This window comes from Puma concolor, chromosome B1, assembly GCF_028749965.1.
Source record: "Puma concolor isolate L17-30 chromosome B1, mPumCon1.1.hap2, whole genome shotgun sequence".
NCBI classification, from domain to species: domain Eukaryota; kingdom Metazoa; phylum Chordata; class Mammalia; order Carnivora; family Felidae; genus Puma; species Puma concolor.
Window position 1 is genome coordinate 24,031,897 of NC_141670.1, and position 14,652 is coordinate 24,046,548.

General features: G+C 37.8%; 1 protein-coding gene across 5 annotated transcripts in view; it reads left to right on the forward strand.

Annotated features, from left to right (window-relative positions):
- Positions 1 to 14,652, forward strand: part of SGCZ (sarcoglycan zeta) — a 1,128,389-nt gene that overhangs the window by 418,292 nt on the left and 695,445 nt on the right. The window lies entirely within an intron of this gene.

A 14,652-nucleotide genomic window follows, 5' to 3' on the forward strand; every position in this document is an offset into this window, starting at 1 on the left:
TGTCCCTCTGCCCCTCACTCATGCTTGCTTATTCTCAAATAATTTTTAAAAAACCGCTCATTACTTGTGTAGTTTTAGTTTCAAGATAATCTGTTTTCGTCTCTGCCCCTTTGACAACAGAAGATCTGCTTACTCATTCTCTAACTTTGAGAAACTGCTCTCTTTTCTGGGTGGTTTTCCTTCTAATTATGTTTTAGAATTCTTTAGTAGAAAAGAAAAATTCAGTGAATATAAATTTCTAACAAAAATGCTGCTAATTTCAATAATAAAGCAGAAAGAAATAAGACAGTGAAGTTCAAGTTACACATATTAAAACAAAATTAATCCTCCTGTTCTATATGCAGTATGTTTTTTTTTTTTTTAAAGGATAAATTGCCTTTACTTGAGTTTCTATGACGAACAGCTTTCTCCTGGGAAGCCTTACCTTTTACTCTGCCTATTTCTAGAGGCCGTTAAAAAATGTTTAAAGAAGACAACTTATATGATAGAAAAAAAGTCTATTTAACACTTCCTGAAGTGGAAAGTTTCACTGCAGAGAACTGCAAAATGGGCCTGAAGATAAGCATTTTTAGGATAAAGCATAAAGAATAAGGAAGAGAACAATATAAGATATTTGATTAACTAGGGCTACACAGTCCACCTCATTTGGGGTAAGAAGGTCAAGAGTTGGCTTGGTGTTTGGCCATTGACCGACTGGATATATTGTTTCTGGTCACACAGATCATTTACAAGGACACAAAGTTTAGCTTTGTGTACTTGAGGCAGGTGTGGCTTTATCGTGGGACTTGAACTTTATTTCAACAGTCCACCTGTTTTATCATCCTTTTGACCATTCAAACAATTTGATCAAAATATAGGTCTTGGTGTGCCTATCAGTTATCATTGTCTCTTTGGGACTCAGTGTATTGTTCATAAGAGATGATGTCAGACTCCTTTTCTTGGAGCTGGAACTCCTATTCTTAGAGTTCGTCTGTTCCCTTTTGTTATTATAGTCAGAGAGAGATGATCTGTTCAGCTGGTAAGTGGTTGCCTACGTGCATTTGAAATTTTTGAGATGATGCAGCATATTAGGGAAATAATAATAATTATTAGTAGCAAAACAATGCCCATGGTTTGGAGCATGCTTTTGAGTCAGGGTTCCCAAGACCCAAACCTACTAGAATCAAATAGATCAAGAAATGATCCCAAAGAGGGGCACACAGGCTTACCTTGATTTGTTGTGCTTTGCTTCATTGCACTTTGCTTTACCGCACTTTGCAGATGTTACATTTTTTACAAATTGAAGGTTGTGGCAAACCTGTGTCAGGCAAATCTGTTGGTGCCATTTTTTTCAATAGCATTTTATTTTTTGTCTCTTTGTCACTTTTTGGTTATTCTCACAATATTTCAAACTTTGTCATTATTATTAAATTTGTTATGGTGACCTTTGATGGGTGATCTTTGCTGTTACTATTGTAATTACTCTGGGGAGCCACAGACTGTGCCCATGTAAGATGGCAAACTTAACTGACGAAAGTGTGGGTTCTGAGTGCTCCACCAAGTGGTGGTTCCTGTCTCTCTCTTCAGGCCTCCCTATTCCCTGAAATATAGCAGTATTGAAATTAGGCCAATTAATAACCCCTACAGCGGCCTCGAAGTGTTCAAATGAAAGGAAGAGTCATATATCTATCTCACTTAAAATGGAAAGTTAAAAAAGATGAGGCTTATTAAGAAGACATGGGAAAGCTGAGATATGCCAAAAGCTAGGCCTCTTGTGTCAAATAGCTAAGTTCTGAAAGCAAAGGAAAAGTTGTCTTTTCTTTCATCAATTTTTTTTTTTTAAGTTTTTACTTAAATTTCAGTTAACATACAGCGTAATAGTAGTTTCAGATGTACAACATGGTGACTCAGTGCTTCCATACGACACCTGGTCCTCATCATCTACTTCTCTCATCCCCCTACCCCCTTCCCTCTGGTCACCATCTGTTTTCTGTATAGTTAAAGTCTTGGTTTCTTGGTTTGCCTCTCTCTCTTTTTTCCCCTTTGCTCATTTGTTTTGATTCCTAAATCATACATATCAGTGAAATCATACAGTATTTGGTTTTCTCTGACTGACTTATTTCACTTAGCATGATAGTCTCTAGTTCCATCCATGTCCTTGCAAATGGCAAAATTTCATTCCTTTTTATGGCAGGGTGATATTCCATTGTGTGTGTGTGTTTGCATATATCACATTTTCTTTATCCATTTGTCAATTTATGACCACTTGTGTGGATTCCATAATTTGGCTATTGTAAATAATGTTGCTGTAAACATTGAGGTGCATATATTCCTTTGAGTCCCTGTGCTACTTTATTCTTGATCCCCAACCTGACAGTTGAGCTGCCTGCATCTGCAAGACCTGCCAACCTGTGTGCCCCAGGCGGGCAGGAAGTTCTCAGGACGCCAAAACAAGACAAGAAGGCAATCGTTGTCCCCGAGAGAGAGAGGGTTGACAACCAACGGGTACCCCAAAACCAAATTCACAAGAATCCGAATTTTGAAAGGAAAGGACACTGAGAAATTTTACCTTCCTTTCTTGACCAAATACTCCAGAGAGCTGGGAGAGCTGACAGTGATAATTCCCAGTGTTTGCTGGCTCCTGCCAATTTTCCTAGGATCTCATTGGCAGGGGCCTGAGTGAGTAGAGTTTAAATAGTGAATATAGCTCCGATATCCACCAGAGGTTGGCCATTGATTTTAATTTTGGTTTCCCTTTGGCTCTTTAAGGAAATATCTGGTAGTAGTTTACCAGAGAATCCCTTAAAATCCCATCAACTCTGATAGGGGCCTGTATGGCGGCCCTTCCTTAAGGGTTGACATGGGGTGTTTGAGTTAGTGTACAAGGATTTGACTTAGGTTTACATTCTTGTCTCTTCAGGGTAGAAAGACAGTTCAGATAGAGGATTGATAGACTGAGTACTAAGGTAAAGGAGGTTAGAAGGGAATAGAAGGAGCCATGTCAATCTTACAGTCTTGTTTTAGGTCCCTTTTGTGTCTTCCATTTTTCATTAGCCTTTTCCAATGAATCTTTCAATGAAGCTGTTTTGAAATCTTGAAGCCTTTTATAGGCTTCTGCATTCCAAATAAAATGGGTGTCCATTCTATGTGTTTGATTTGGGAAACCTTGCTTTTAAGTGCACTTCTTTAATGATCAATCTTGTATAATTGGAATAGTCTCCATAATGGCCATTGTAATTCTAGGTTGTCTTAGTAATATTTTGCTGTTTTTGTTGATATCTACAGCTTCTGGGGACCATGATTTTTAGATGTAAAATAAGAAGATATGCTGAAAGGTCCACACTCAGTTCTTTGAAACTTCTAGGATTCCACTTCTTTAGCTAAGCCTGGGGTCTCTTGGAACCAAATTAATACCTGAAAGTAATGTGCCACTAAGTTGGGGATTTTGTGGTGTTTTACAGTGTACTTGGTTGCATGAAAATTTTCTTGAGGTTGGCAGTGACCTAGTATTGATCTTCCTCATTTTGTGACCAACTTATCCTTCCTAGAATGACCATCTTAGACTTAGGTAGTAAGCCGTCAAACTACTTTTTTTTTTTTTTTTTTTTTTTTTTTTTCAACGTTTTTTATTTATTTTTGGGACAGAGAGAGACAGAGCATGAACGGGGGAGGGGCAGAGAGAGAGGGAGACACAGAATCAGAAACAGGCTCCAGGCTCCGAGCCATCAGCCCAGAGCCCGACGCGGGGCTCGAACTCACGGACCGCGAGATCGTGACCTGGCTGAAGTCGGCCGCTTAACCGACTGCGCCACCCAGGCGCCCCCGGTCAAACTACTTTTAAGTACTTGACTGGTGCCCACCAATTTTGTAACTTTGTCCTCTGAAATTCCCATTAGCAAGAGATGATTCCTTTCAGGAGATTTCTTTATAGTGATGGATGCCCTAATGGCATCCCCCAAATCTCCCAGCACTTTAGGCTATGGAGTTGCCTTGAGGCTTTGTGAGTTCCCTAATAGTTTCCACCTGTTGCATACTCTTTTCATTTTTTTGTGTTGATTTATTCATTTTGAAAGAGACAGAGGGGAGAGGGAATGCATGCAAGCAGGAGAGAGGCAGAGAGAGAATCCTAAGCAGGTCCTGTACTGTCAGTGTGGACACTGGCATTGGGCCTGATACCACAAACCAGAAATCATGACAGCCTAAGTCAAGAGATGAACACTTAACTGACTGGACACCCAGGTGCCCCAACTCTTTCCTATTATAACTACCCTGGGGTCTTTCCAAGACCCAGAACCTTTATGGGAACTTTTTTTTTTAAACAAACTTTGCTTGGACCAGATTGCTGATTTCCCTTAGGCAGAGCTCAAACCTGAGTCACTTACCCATGCCCTCTGTACAAATGAGAGACTCAGTGAGTCCATAGGGCGCAATGGGCACTTGGGCACATTTCATCCTGCCTGGCTTCCAATCCCATTCCTCATGATGAAAAAGTTAAAAAAAAAAAAAAAAAGGTGTTTTTATTTTTTTTAATGTTGATTTATGTTTGACAGAGAGACAGAGTATGAGAGGGGGAGGGGCAGAGAGAGAGGGAGACACAGAATCCGAAGCAGGCTCCAGGATCTGAGCCGTCCGCCCAGAGCCTGACGTGGGGCTCAAACCTACAGACCACGAGATCATGACCTCAGCCGAAATCAGATGCTCAACCGACTAAGCCACCCAGGCGCCCCCCCCAAAAAAGTTGTTTAAAGAAGACACTTTAGGTGAGACAGAAAAACTTGAATACTTCATGAAGTAGACAGTCTTCTAATGGAGCACTGAAAAATTGGGTGGGAGGCAGCAAGCCTTTATAGGATAAGGAATAAAGAACAAACAGAGAAAAAGGGAATGTTCCTGACTGGCTTAGGCCACACAGTCAACCTTGTTTGAGGAGAGAAAGCCCAGAGTTGTCTCGGTGTTTGTGGATTGGCTGACTGGATATACTGTGTTTCTGGTCATGAAAGCATTTGTAGGGACATGAGAGTTACCTAAGTTTCCATTTGCTGATGTGGCACCCCGGCAGTTGTGGCACCCTCTTGAGTCTAGAAGGTTCTGTCAACAAGGTGAATCTCATTATTCTGCCCATCCCTTCGCTACCATCCTCTTCCCAGAGGAGGAGCAGGATCTTCTTTTTCTCATCAGGAAGAGTGTCTGTCTTTTTTGTTAAGAATCTAATAAACATTAGAAAAAGTTAAAAGTCGGTGCTTAAATGATGGGCCATATTAAATTCTCACAACTCCATATGTTTCTATCCTAGGGAAAACTAAGGTATTATATTTTTCCATGTTCATTTTTTATGTTTTTTAACAGCCAACCTCTAGCGGCTAATATTTTATGGAAGTTGGAAAGGAAATCTGGCTCAGAGTAATGGATTTTGTTCCTGCTGTGTCACTCAGAAACTCCCAGTGGGTCTTCAGTTCACTGAATTCAATTGATCATAATCCCTGGATGAGGAAACACTCTAACTTTTGTTCCATGCATGGATTTTTAAAATTAAATTCAATTATTAATTTAATGATCATTTATGAAAACACTAGCAATTAGACCATTGCTAATAATTTATATGTGCTTATTGACTCCTCTACTACTTAATCCCATTTCTTTTGTTCACACAAAGTAAATGATGTCATTGATTTTTCATTGCTTTTAAAACAGTTTTATAGAATGTACATTTAGCAATATTTTTTTAGTTTTAGTGGATTTGAATTTTTTTAAAATTACCATAATTTAATTTTCCTTAGGTATTTATTTATGCTTATCAAGTACCTTTAAAGTGTATTTATTTATTCTGAGAGAGAGCAAGCGAGTGAGTGTGGGGGTGGGGCAGAGAGAGAGAGGGAGAGAGAGAATCCTAAGTATTCTCTCTGTTGTCAGTGCGGCACTTGACACGGGCTCAGTCTCAGAAACTATGAGATCATGACCTGAGCTGAAATGAAGAGTTGGACACTTAACCAACTGAGCCACCCAGGCACCCCTCAAGTAACTTTAACATTTCGTAGATTAAAACAAAATCTTTTTTTTTTTTAATTTTTTTTAAATGTTTTATTTATTTTTGAGACAGGGAGAGACAGAGCATGAACAGGGGAGGGTCAGAGAGAGGGAGACACAGAATCTGAAACAGGCTCCAGGTTCTGAGCTGTCAGCACAGAGCCCAACGTGGGGCTCGAACTCACGGACCGCGAGATCACGACCTGAGCCGAAGTCAGCCACTTAACCGACTGAGCCACCCAGGCACCCCGAAATATTTTATCTCCTGATTTCTGGTAGAAATCCAGGGTCAGGAATTTGAAACCAGCTCAGTTGGAAGGCTGGGGTCAAGGTCTCATGATTTAGAGTTGGATTTCAGCTGGATTGTAATCTTCTGAAGTCTTGATTTAGGATTGGATGATCCACTCCAGAGTGACTTAGTCACATGTTTAATAAGTTGGTGCTGGCTAACTGAGTCCTGTCCACGTAGGCCTCTAAATGCAGAGGCTTAAGTGCTCTCACAACATGGCAGATGATTTCTTATAGAGCAAGCTATCTAAGAGACCCAAGCAAAAGTTGTAATGTCTTTAATGTCCTCACCATGAAGTCATGTATCATCACTTCGCCCATAGTCTCTTGGTCATATAGGTGACTGATTCAGTATGTGAGGGGATTACTCGAAGGCAGGGAGTACCAGGAAGCAAGGATCATGGGGACCATCCAAGAAACTGGATATTATAATCTCTCTTGAATATTGTCATTTATTGGGGGGAAAAAAAAACTAGACTCATCCTGTATGTTTCCTTTACTCTCACACTACTATATCTACACTACTGTGTGTGTTCTCCACACATCAAGCAGTTCTGCAACACCAGCTGAATGTCTTACAATTTAACTCAGTTCTCATGCTGTCTACCTGGAGATGGTGTCACATGTCACACGTTAACGGCTCAGTCCCCACTCCCACCGTCCCCTCCAAACCCCTGCTTCAGATGCCAATTCCAAGTCTAGGTTATCTGTGCTTCTGACCAATTGACTGTAAATAAAAAATTCTACAACCTCACCCTAAAGTTTGATTAATTTGCTAGAATAGCTCACAGAAGTCAGGAAAATATATTTACTGGGTTGCCAGATGATTATAAAATGATATAACTCAGGAACAACTAGATGGCAGAGATGCATGGGTCAGAACATGTTGGGAGGAGTGTAGAGCATCCATTTCCTGTCTGAGTCTGCCACTCTCCTAACACTTCCATCTCTTCACCAACCTAGACTGTCTCAGAATCCCGTACTTGTGGGATGTTGATGGGGACCTCATCACGTGGGCATGATCAGTAATTAACTCAATCTCCAGGCTTTTTCCCACTTGGTGTAGAAAGGGGTGGAGTTGAAAGTTCCAAGCTTTAAACATGGCTTGGTGTCTGTGGTGGCCAGCCCCCATTCTGAAGCTCTCCAGAAGCCTAAGAAGAGCTGCCTCATTAGAATAAGGGGTAGTCCTGTCACTCAGCAAATTCCAAGAGATTTAGGAGCTCTGGGGTAAGAACCAGAGTCAAAGACCAAAAGATGCTCTTAGTGCTCTTATCATTTAGGAGATTGCAAATTTTAGGAGCTCTGTGCCAGGAACTGGGAGCACAGATGAGTACATATATTTTCTGGTATTTCACATGGCATTTGAGTTGTATTAGTTTTGTTGTTGTTGACAGTATTGGTACGGACAATCTTCTACATGTTTCCGTATATATGTGTATAAAGATTTCTCTTGGATCTATGGCTAGAAATGTGATTATTGGATCATGGAGTGTTTGATTCTTTAACTTTATAAGATAATGTGTTTTCAAACATGGTTATACAACTTTATACTCCCAACTTTCTATAGAATACTGCAAATCCATATATCCTCTTTAGCACTTGGTATTGTTGGTGTATTTTTTTTCCTTCCCGCCCGTCTAATTTGTGTAGATGACACCTCATAGTGGTCTTGATCTGCACTTCTCTGATTGCTAATGAGAAGATGAAACCGATCTTCCAATGTGTATTTGCCATGTTTCCTCTTTTTTGAAATACAGGTTAATGTCCTATACCCATTTTTTGATTTAGATTCTTGATTTAGTATTGATTGGCAGCTGTGTTCTATATATTCTTTTGTTTGCATATTCTTTTAGTCTTTTGTTATTTACACATATTGATGACAATTATAATTTCTTCTCCTGGTTTGTATTCCAGCTTTTCTGCTTATTTAAGGTATCTTTTGATGAACAGAAATTAATGCAGTAATTTCCAAGCTTTGGAGGACCACACATTTCTTTGAACGTCCAAGGAAAATGGTGGCTTGTCCTTCCAGGAAAAAAAAAAAAAACAAAACAAAACTCATTCACAAATTTATGCATACCATTTTAAGGAGTTCCTGGACTCAGATTTATTCAGGCCCTGAACAAATAGCATCCTTCCTTGAGAAATCTTGCTTGAGAATCTAGACATCTTCTCAACTTCCACTCTATATTCCTGACTTTCATAAGAGCCCATACCATCTAATATGATTTATCAAGATTTATAAGTAATGTTCTTGTTCTTTTTTAAAATTTTTATTTTGAAATAATTTCAAACATGAGAAGTTACAAGTAAAAAATTTCTTTAGGTCCTTTATCTCTCCCGCTCTCTCTCCTCTCTCTCTCTCTCTGTCATATACACATACACTTTTTTTTTCCCTGAACCACTTGAGAGTAATTTTCAGTTATCATGCCTTCAAAATAACTCAGTATATATTTTCTGTGAATATGGATATGCGTATCTTAAGTACCACTTTGCAATTATTAAAAGGCTAAGGAAGCATTTCAGAATATATGATTAAAGATACATAAAGACTAAATTCAGTACACTGATTTTGATTAGGTCTTCAGCTAGAAGGGAAATCATTAAAAATATTAAGGAAAAGAATTTTAATATTCTTAAATTAAGCTGTGGTAATTTGTTAAATTGTTTGCATTAATCATTTAAAATCAGAGTACTTTTTTTTTTCTCCCTGAACTGTGTAGAAAATGACACATTCTTTGTTATCCCTGTTTATCTTATAAAAATTAAATCTACATCCTTGATATTATCAGCTTATCGTATCTCTAATTATAAGATTACTATATATTGCGGCTTCTAAAATAATTTAGGTCCTATTTCTTAGAATACTGTTTTAACTCACGTTTTAAGTAATGAAAGTTTTGGTGAAATGCTCTAGATTTTCTTTTAGGATGGATTAATTCTAGATAAACTTCCATATATTTCAAATGCTAAACCCTTAAGCATTTGCTTAAATAGTCACAGTGATACAATCTGATATAGTGTGTATTCACTACAGAGAGTCATCACACTTGGGACTCCTGGCTCCCTCCTCAGGGAGCTACTACATGTTGGACTGCATCTGGCTGTCTCCCAAAGCACTTGGGTACCATTTAGTAAGGTGAAAAATGGTATTTCACTCCTCTTTCTTTTCTCCAGGGTACACATCAGTGATTGTTATCAACTCTTCTGAGGTTAATCTCGTGGTTACTCTACAACTTGATAATTTATTTCTGTGTTTTGGCAAGATGAAGAGTTTACTAATTTTTACTTTCTAGATATTTTCTTTTAAAAATAAAGTAAAAAGCATAAAATAGGCTTTAGTCTATCACATTAAAAATTCTGTACAATAAGAATTCCCAGTTCACTTTCTTTCTCCTCCACTGCCGCCATTTATCAACTTTTAAATGCTTCCATTTTTCTTCTACATGCATTCTTTAATGGTATCATTGTATACACATGGTAATGTTTCTATTTTTCCACGATGGATTTATTTAACTGGGGATAGCCCATATCAGAGAGAGTCCATGTTCCTCTTTCTCTCAGTGTCTTATCCTGTCTTTTTCATATGTGTAAATTATACTTGCCCTTATTTTCTTCTACATCACAATGAAGGTAATCTGTGCTCACCTGCGTTCTTTGATCTTTACATCTGCTAATTTTTACTTCCATTAGTACTTAGTAACAACTCCTGATTGTCTATTTGAAAATCTGTCTTCTTCCATGTCTTTCAAAAATGACTTAAAATTTTGTTCACCCTAAGTTTTGCATATAATTTAACCCACTCCACACATACTTCTCTACTTCATGCATCTCTAGGTACTCAGGTTTTCTGTCTGCTTCATTATATGGTTAAGTTGTTTGGTAACGCTTTAGATTGATTGTACCCGATATGAAAGCAGAGCCAGGATCTATTGTAAACCTTCCCTCATGATCTTTATTCTTCCTTCTGCTACACACACACACACACACACACACACACACACACTTACTCATGTACACATTCAGACCTACTACCTAGCCAATGGTCATACACAGAGTAGGGACATAGAAAAATAATTGGATAAGTAAATAACTCTGTGTGATAAGTAGTAGGAAATTTTTTCTATTAATAAAAATGTGGGGACCATAAATCTCCAATTGCTTGACATTACTACTTAGAAGCAAAAGCTGAAATACTGAATGATTTTTTTTTTTTTTTCTGGATTCTACAGTCTCAACTCTTGATACTCAAAAATGTGGTCTGGGAACTGCTCAAGGCACCACCAGGGAGCTTGTTAGAGAGTTCAAACCTCAGTCAACTCAGTCAGAATCTGCATTTTAACAAGATCGCCAGGTGATTCATATACAGAGTCATGTTTCAGGAGCACTGTACCCTACTAAAGTTGTAACAAGCTGAGGTTCATTACCATTTTTGCACATCTGTGTGGGCATTTGTGTTCACAATTTAATATATTACAATTGTCAATGTTTACATATTTGAATATTTTCCCTATAAGCATATTTTTTTCTTCATGTGGTGTTTGAGTCAAAGTCACTACAATGATAATTTTCTTAGACTATGAGAGTAAAACCTTCAGAAGCCCTCAGTGTAACCAGTACCTACATGTAAGGTAATTAAATGAGTGCTTAACAGATAATCAGTTGATTAGAGAACTAATTAATGAACAAAACAGTGAGGATAATACAAGATTAGGGAACCTTTTGAAAGGATGCTAATATTGTTCTGTTGGTTGACATAGATTGCCTTTGTGCTAACGAGGATCATTGACTCAATTAATGACATTTCAAGCTAGTGATTTTTTACTTTGTGCAAAGGCATACCCAGAGTGACCCAAGCAAATGGAGTCTCTGAGGACTTCCAAGACAAAGGGAAATAATCATATAATATTCATTTTAATATAGGTACCTTTTTAAAGTTGTATTCAACATCCATATGGATTGATTCAGTTAATTAAATACTTCCTGAGTTCCTAGGATGTGTCAGACAGTTTTGTAGGGGTACCCATAAAGACAGTAAAATGTGGTTTCTTTGCCATTGATTTGTCATCAAGTGGGCCAGGGAGGCATAGACACTCTTAAGGAAATATAAGCTAACTTGTAGATGGCAGTAGCACTTTGTGGGGTATCTTATGGTTCTCCAGAGGGGAGGAACAAAACAGTAAGATGTGTGTGTATTTCTGTATATAAATATATTTATTTTAAGAAGTTGGCTCATGTAATTACTCAGGCTGGGGAATCAAAAATCTGTAGATTGGCCTGACAGGCTGGAAGCCCAGAGAAAAGCCAGTGCTGGAGCTCAAGTTTGCTGGCTGTCAGGCTGTAGCTTTCACTGTTGCTCAGGGGAGGTCAATATTTTGTTCTGTTCAGGCCTTCAGCTGATTAACCCACATTATGGAAGGCAACCTGTTTACATATTGTTCACGGATTTATGTTAATCTTATCCAAAAATACCCTCATTGACACAGCCAGAATGTTTGAACACATATCTAGGCACCATGGTCCAGCCAAGTTGACGCAAAATATTAAGCATCACATGGGGGTAGAGATGAAGGTGTTGTGTCTTTGGACAAGATTACAGATAGCTTTGTGAAGGTTGTAGTGTTCCAGGTGACCTTTTGACAATGAAAGGGTTAGCAAGAAGGACAGAGTAATTTTATGTTGAGAGATAGCACCTGATTAACAAAAGTACAGAGTCAAGGAATTATTTGTTGGATGATAGGTTATGAGCTGACCAGAGCAGGAAGTTTGGAAAGAAATGCATTAGCAAATAGACCTAAAGCCACCTTTGCAGACTAATTACAAGGGTCTGTGAAAGTAATGCTAAAGAAAGTGAACTACAGTGAGGTTTTTGGAAGGGGAATGATCCTGCCTGACTCAGAATGTCTGTCTGCCTTAGCGGTAGAGGTTGAAGTGCATGATAAAAGGGAGGCAGACAGACAAGTTAGGACACAATGTCTATATTTAAGTAAATCGAAGTGCAGATCTGAACAAGAACAATAGCAAAGGAGGGATGGAAGAGACAAAAGATATGTGAAGGAGATAGCAGTAGACGGATCTTGGACTTTGATGGAATGTGGAACTATTTTGTTGAAGTATAAGAAAATTTTAGGCCAGGATCCTATATCCCTGACTGAAAACAAAAAATGATTGCCAATCATTTCTTCCTTTCAATGTGTGCAACATATATTGAAGTTAAAACTAAATAAAAACAAATACCAAAAGACTATTTCAGTTGAGTAAAAATGTTGATCTGCCTTTTTATGTTAACCTATAAAATATAATTCTTTGTGCAGACTAATTGGTGGAAATATTCTTACCACTGCTGCGAAGATTATAGGCTCACTAGGGCCATGCAGTTTTACCCTTGGCTCCAATCAGGCAGTCAACTAAGACAGCATGAAATCAGCCTTCAGTTGCCTGTTGTAATGCATATTGTCAGTTATTTAAAATTAAGGTTAAAACTCACCTTCCTCCATTCCCTTCCTGCCTTTTTCCTATATTTAGAGAAATTGAGGCAATCGAGGGTGTTTCTTGTTTAAGGGAATCTGCTGATGGAGGCTTACCCCCATGCACCATGTCAATCAGACAGCTTTGTGTAGTGCGTGTAGCTGTTTCCCCTTTGCTCAGGGGCTGAAGGGATGGATTGTAGTGTTGGCAATATAAAGGAAGATTAGAAGTAATTTGATTTTTATCATTTTGTCTACTCTGAGAAGTGCTTGTGTTTGTAGTGGAAGGGCATGGTCCTTTCTAAGAATAATGTGCACTCTGTCCCTTGAGTGAAAGGAACGAGGCAGCCAGAGAGTTTGAAATGTTGATCATATGGCTTAGCTTCTCCCATCGGGATATATGGTAGTATCATTAATCTTGATAGGAAACCCAGGAGCAGGAACAAAGGGATTTTATTGTTTTCCTTCATTTGTTTTTGTTCTCATACTGGGCATAGAGGGCAAATATGAGTCAGTATTAAATTTGAAAACTTGCAAGAGAAAATGTGCAAGTTAGGGTCCAGAAAAAAAATTAGGGCATGTTGATAAGTCCATCATGTTCTTTGAAATATTAGGAGTCACGTGTGTTATTATATTAATTTTAGTAAGAATGGGTGAAAACACACAAATATTTACATTTCATAAAACTTTTAGAAAATGTATAGTTAATCATATGAAATCAAACTGATATATCCAAGATATTAAAATATTCCCATTATGTGAATAATAATATGTTGATTAAGTTGAAACCACAATCATGAAGATTTCCCTAGGAAAAATAATGTTAATAAAAGGAAGGTGCTTGTTGTGATGAGCACTGGGCTATGTAAGTGATGAATCACTAAATTCCACTCCTGAAACTAATATTACACTATATGTTAACTAACTAGAATGTAAATAAAAAAGTGATACAAAATTAGTGTTCTAATACAAATTATTCATCATTAATGTATTTTTGCTTTAAAATAGTGAGAGTCTGCATCTGTCTTAAATACTGGAATATGAAGCTTATGTTTTTCAGGCAACTGTCACTCTGAAAAGATGTCACTGCTTTGTATTTAGACAACATAATGAAAATTTGAATAATATACTATTATATTTTACAGCATATCATTTTAATCATATATACCAGTAACTAGACAATAGTCTATTCTATTCTATAGAAGGAAATAAAAATTAGATTTAACTCAGATACTAGATTGAGTTAAACACATTCAATGTGACGTGAAAATTGAAACACAGAAATGGCGATTCTAGAAACTGAGTTGTTTTTCTTGGGTACTTAAATCTGTTCCCCTTCTGAAAACCCTTATGATTTCAATTTGCCATCAGAATAAAGCTCAAAGTCCTTATTATGCCATATCATACGTTCCATGATGGGATACTAACTTTATCTTGATCTCTTTATCTCGATCCCATGATGGGATACTAACCTTATCTTGATCTCTTCCCCCTACTCTGCCTTTTGTTTCTGTTTTTGTCTGAAAAAGCCATGCTACTGAATGCATTTGTGTGTTCCTGTGAAAGCTGCTCCTCTTCTTGGAAAACTCACCTGTCAGTGTGATAGATCCTCTTTATCTGCAATACTTCATTCAATTATCAACTCATTTATTAAAAAAAACCATCTTTTTGCTGTGTTCCCTGATTTCCTGGGTACATCACTCACATGCTCACTTCCTTCTGCATTTAATAGGCACCTTTGCATTTTATTGATACCATTAGTTTATGAGTCTGTCTCAATCACAGAACAACACACTTTTTGGTGACTGATACCACGTCATATTCTTCATTCTAACAATACATCCTGGCATAGAATACAGGTTCAATGGAAGTTTCCCGAAGAGTAAATAAATAA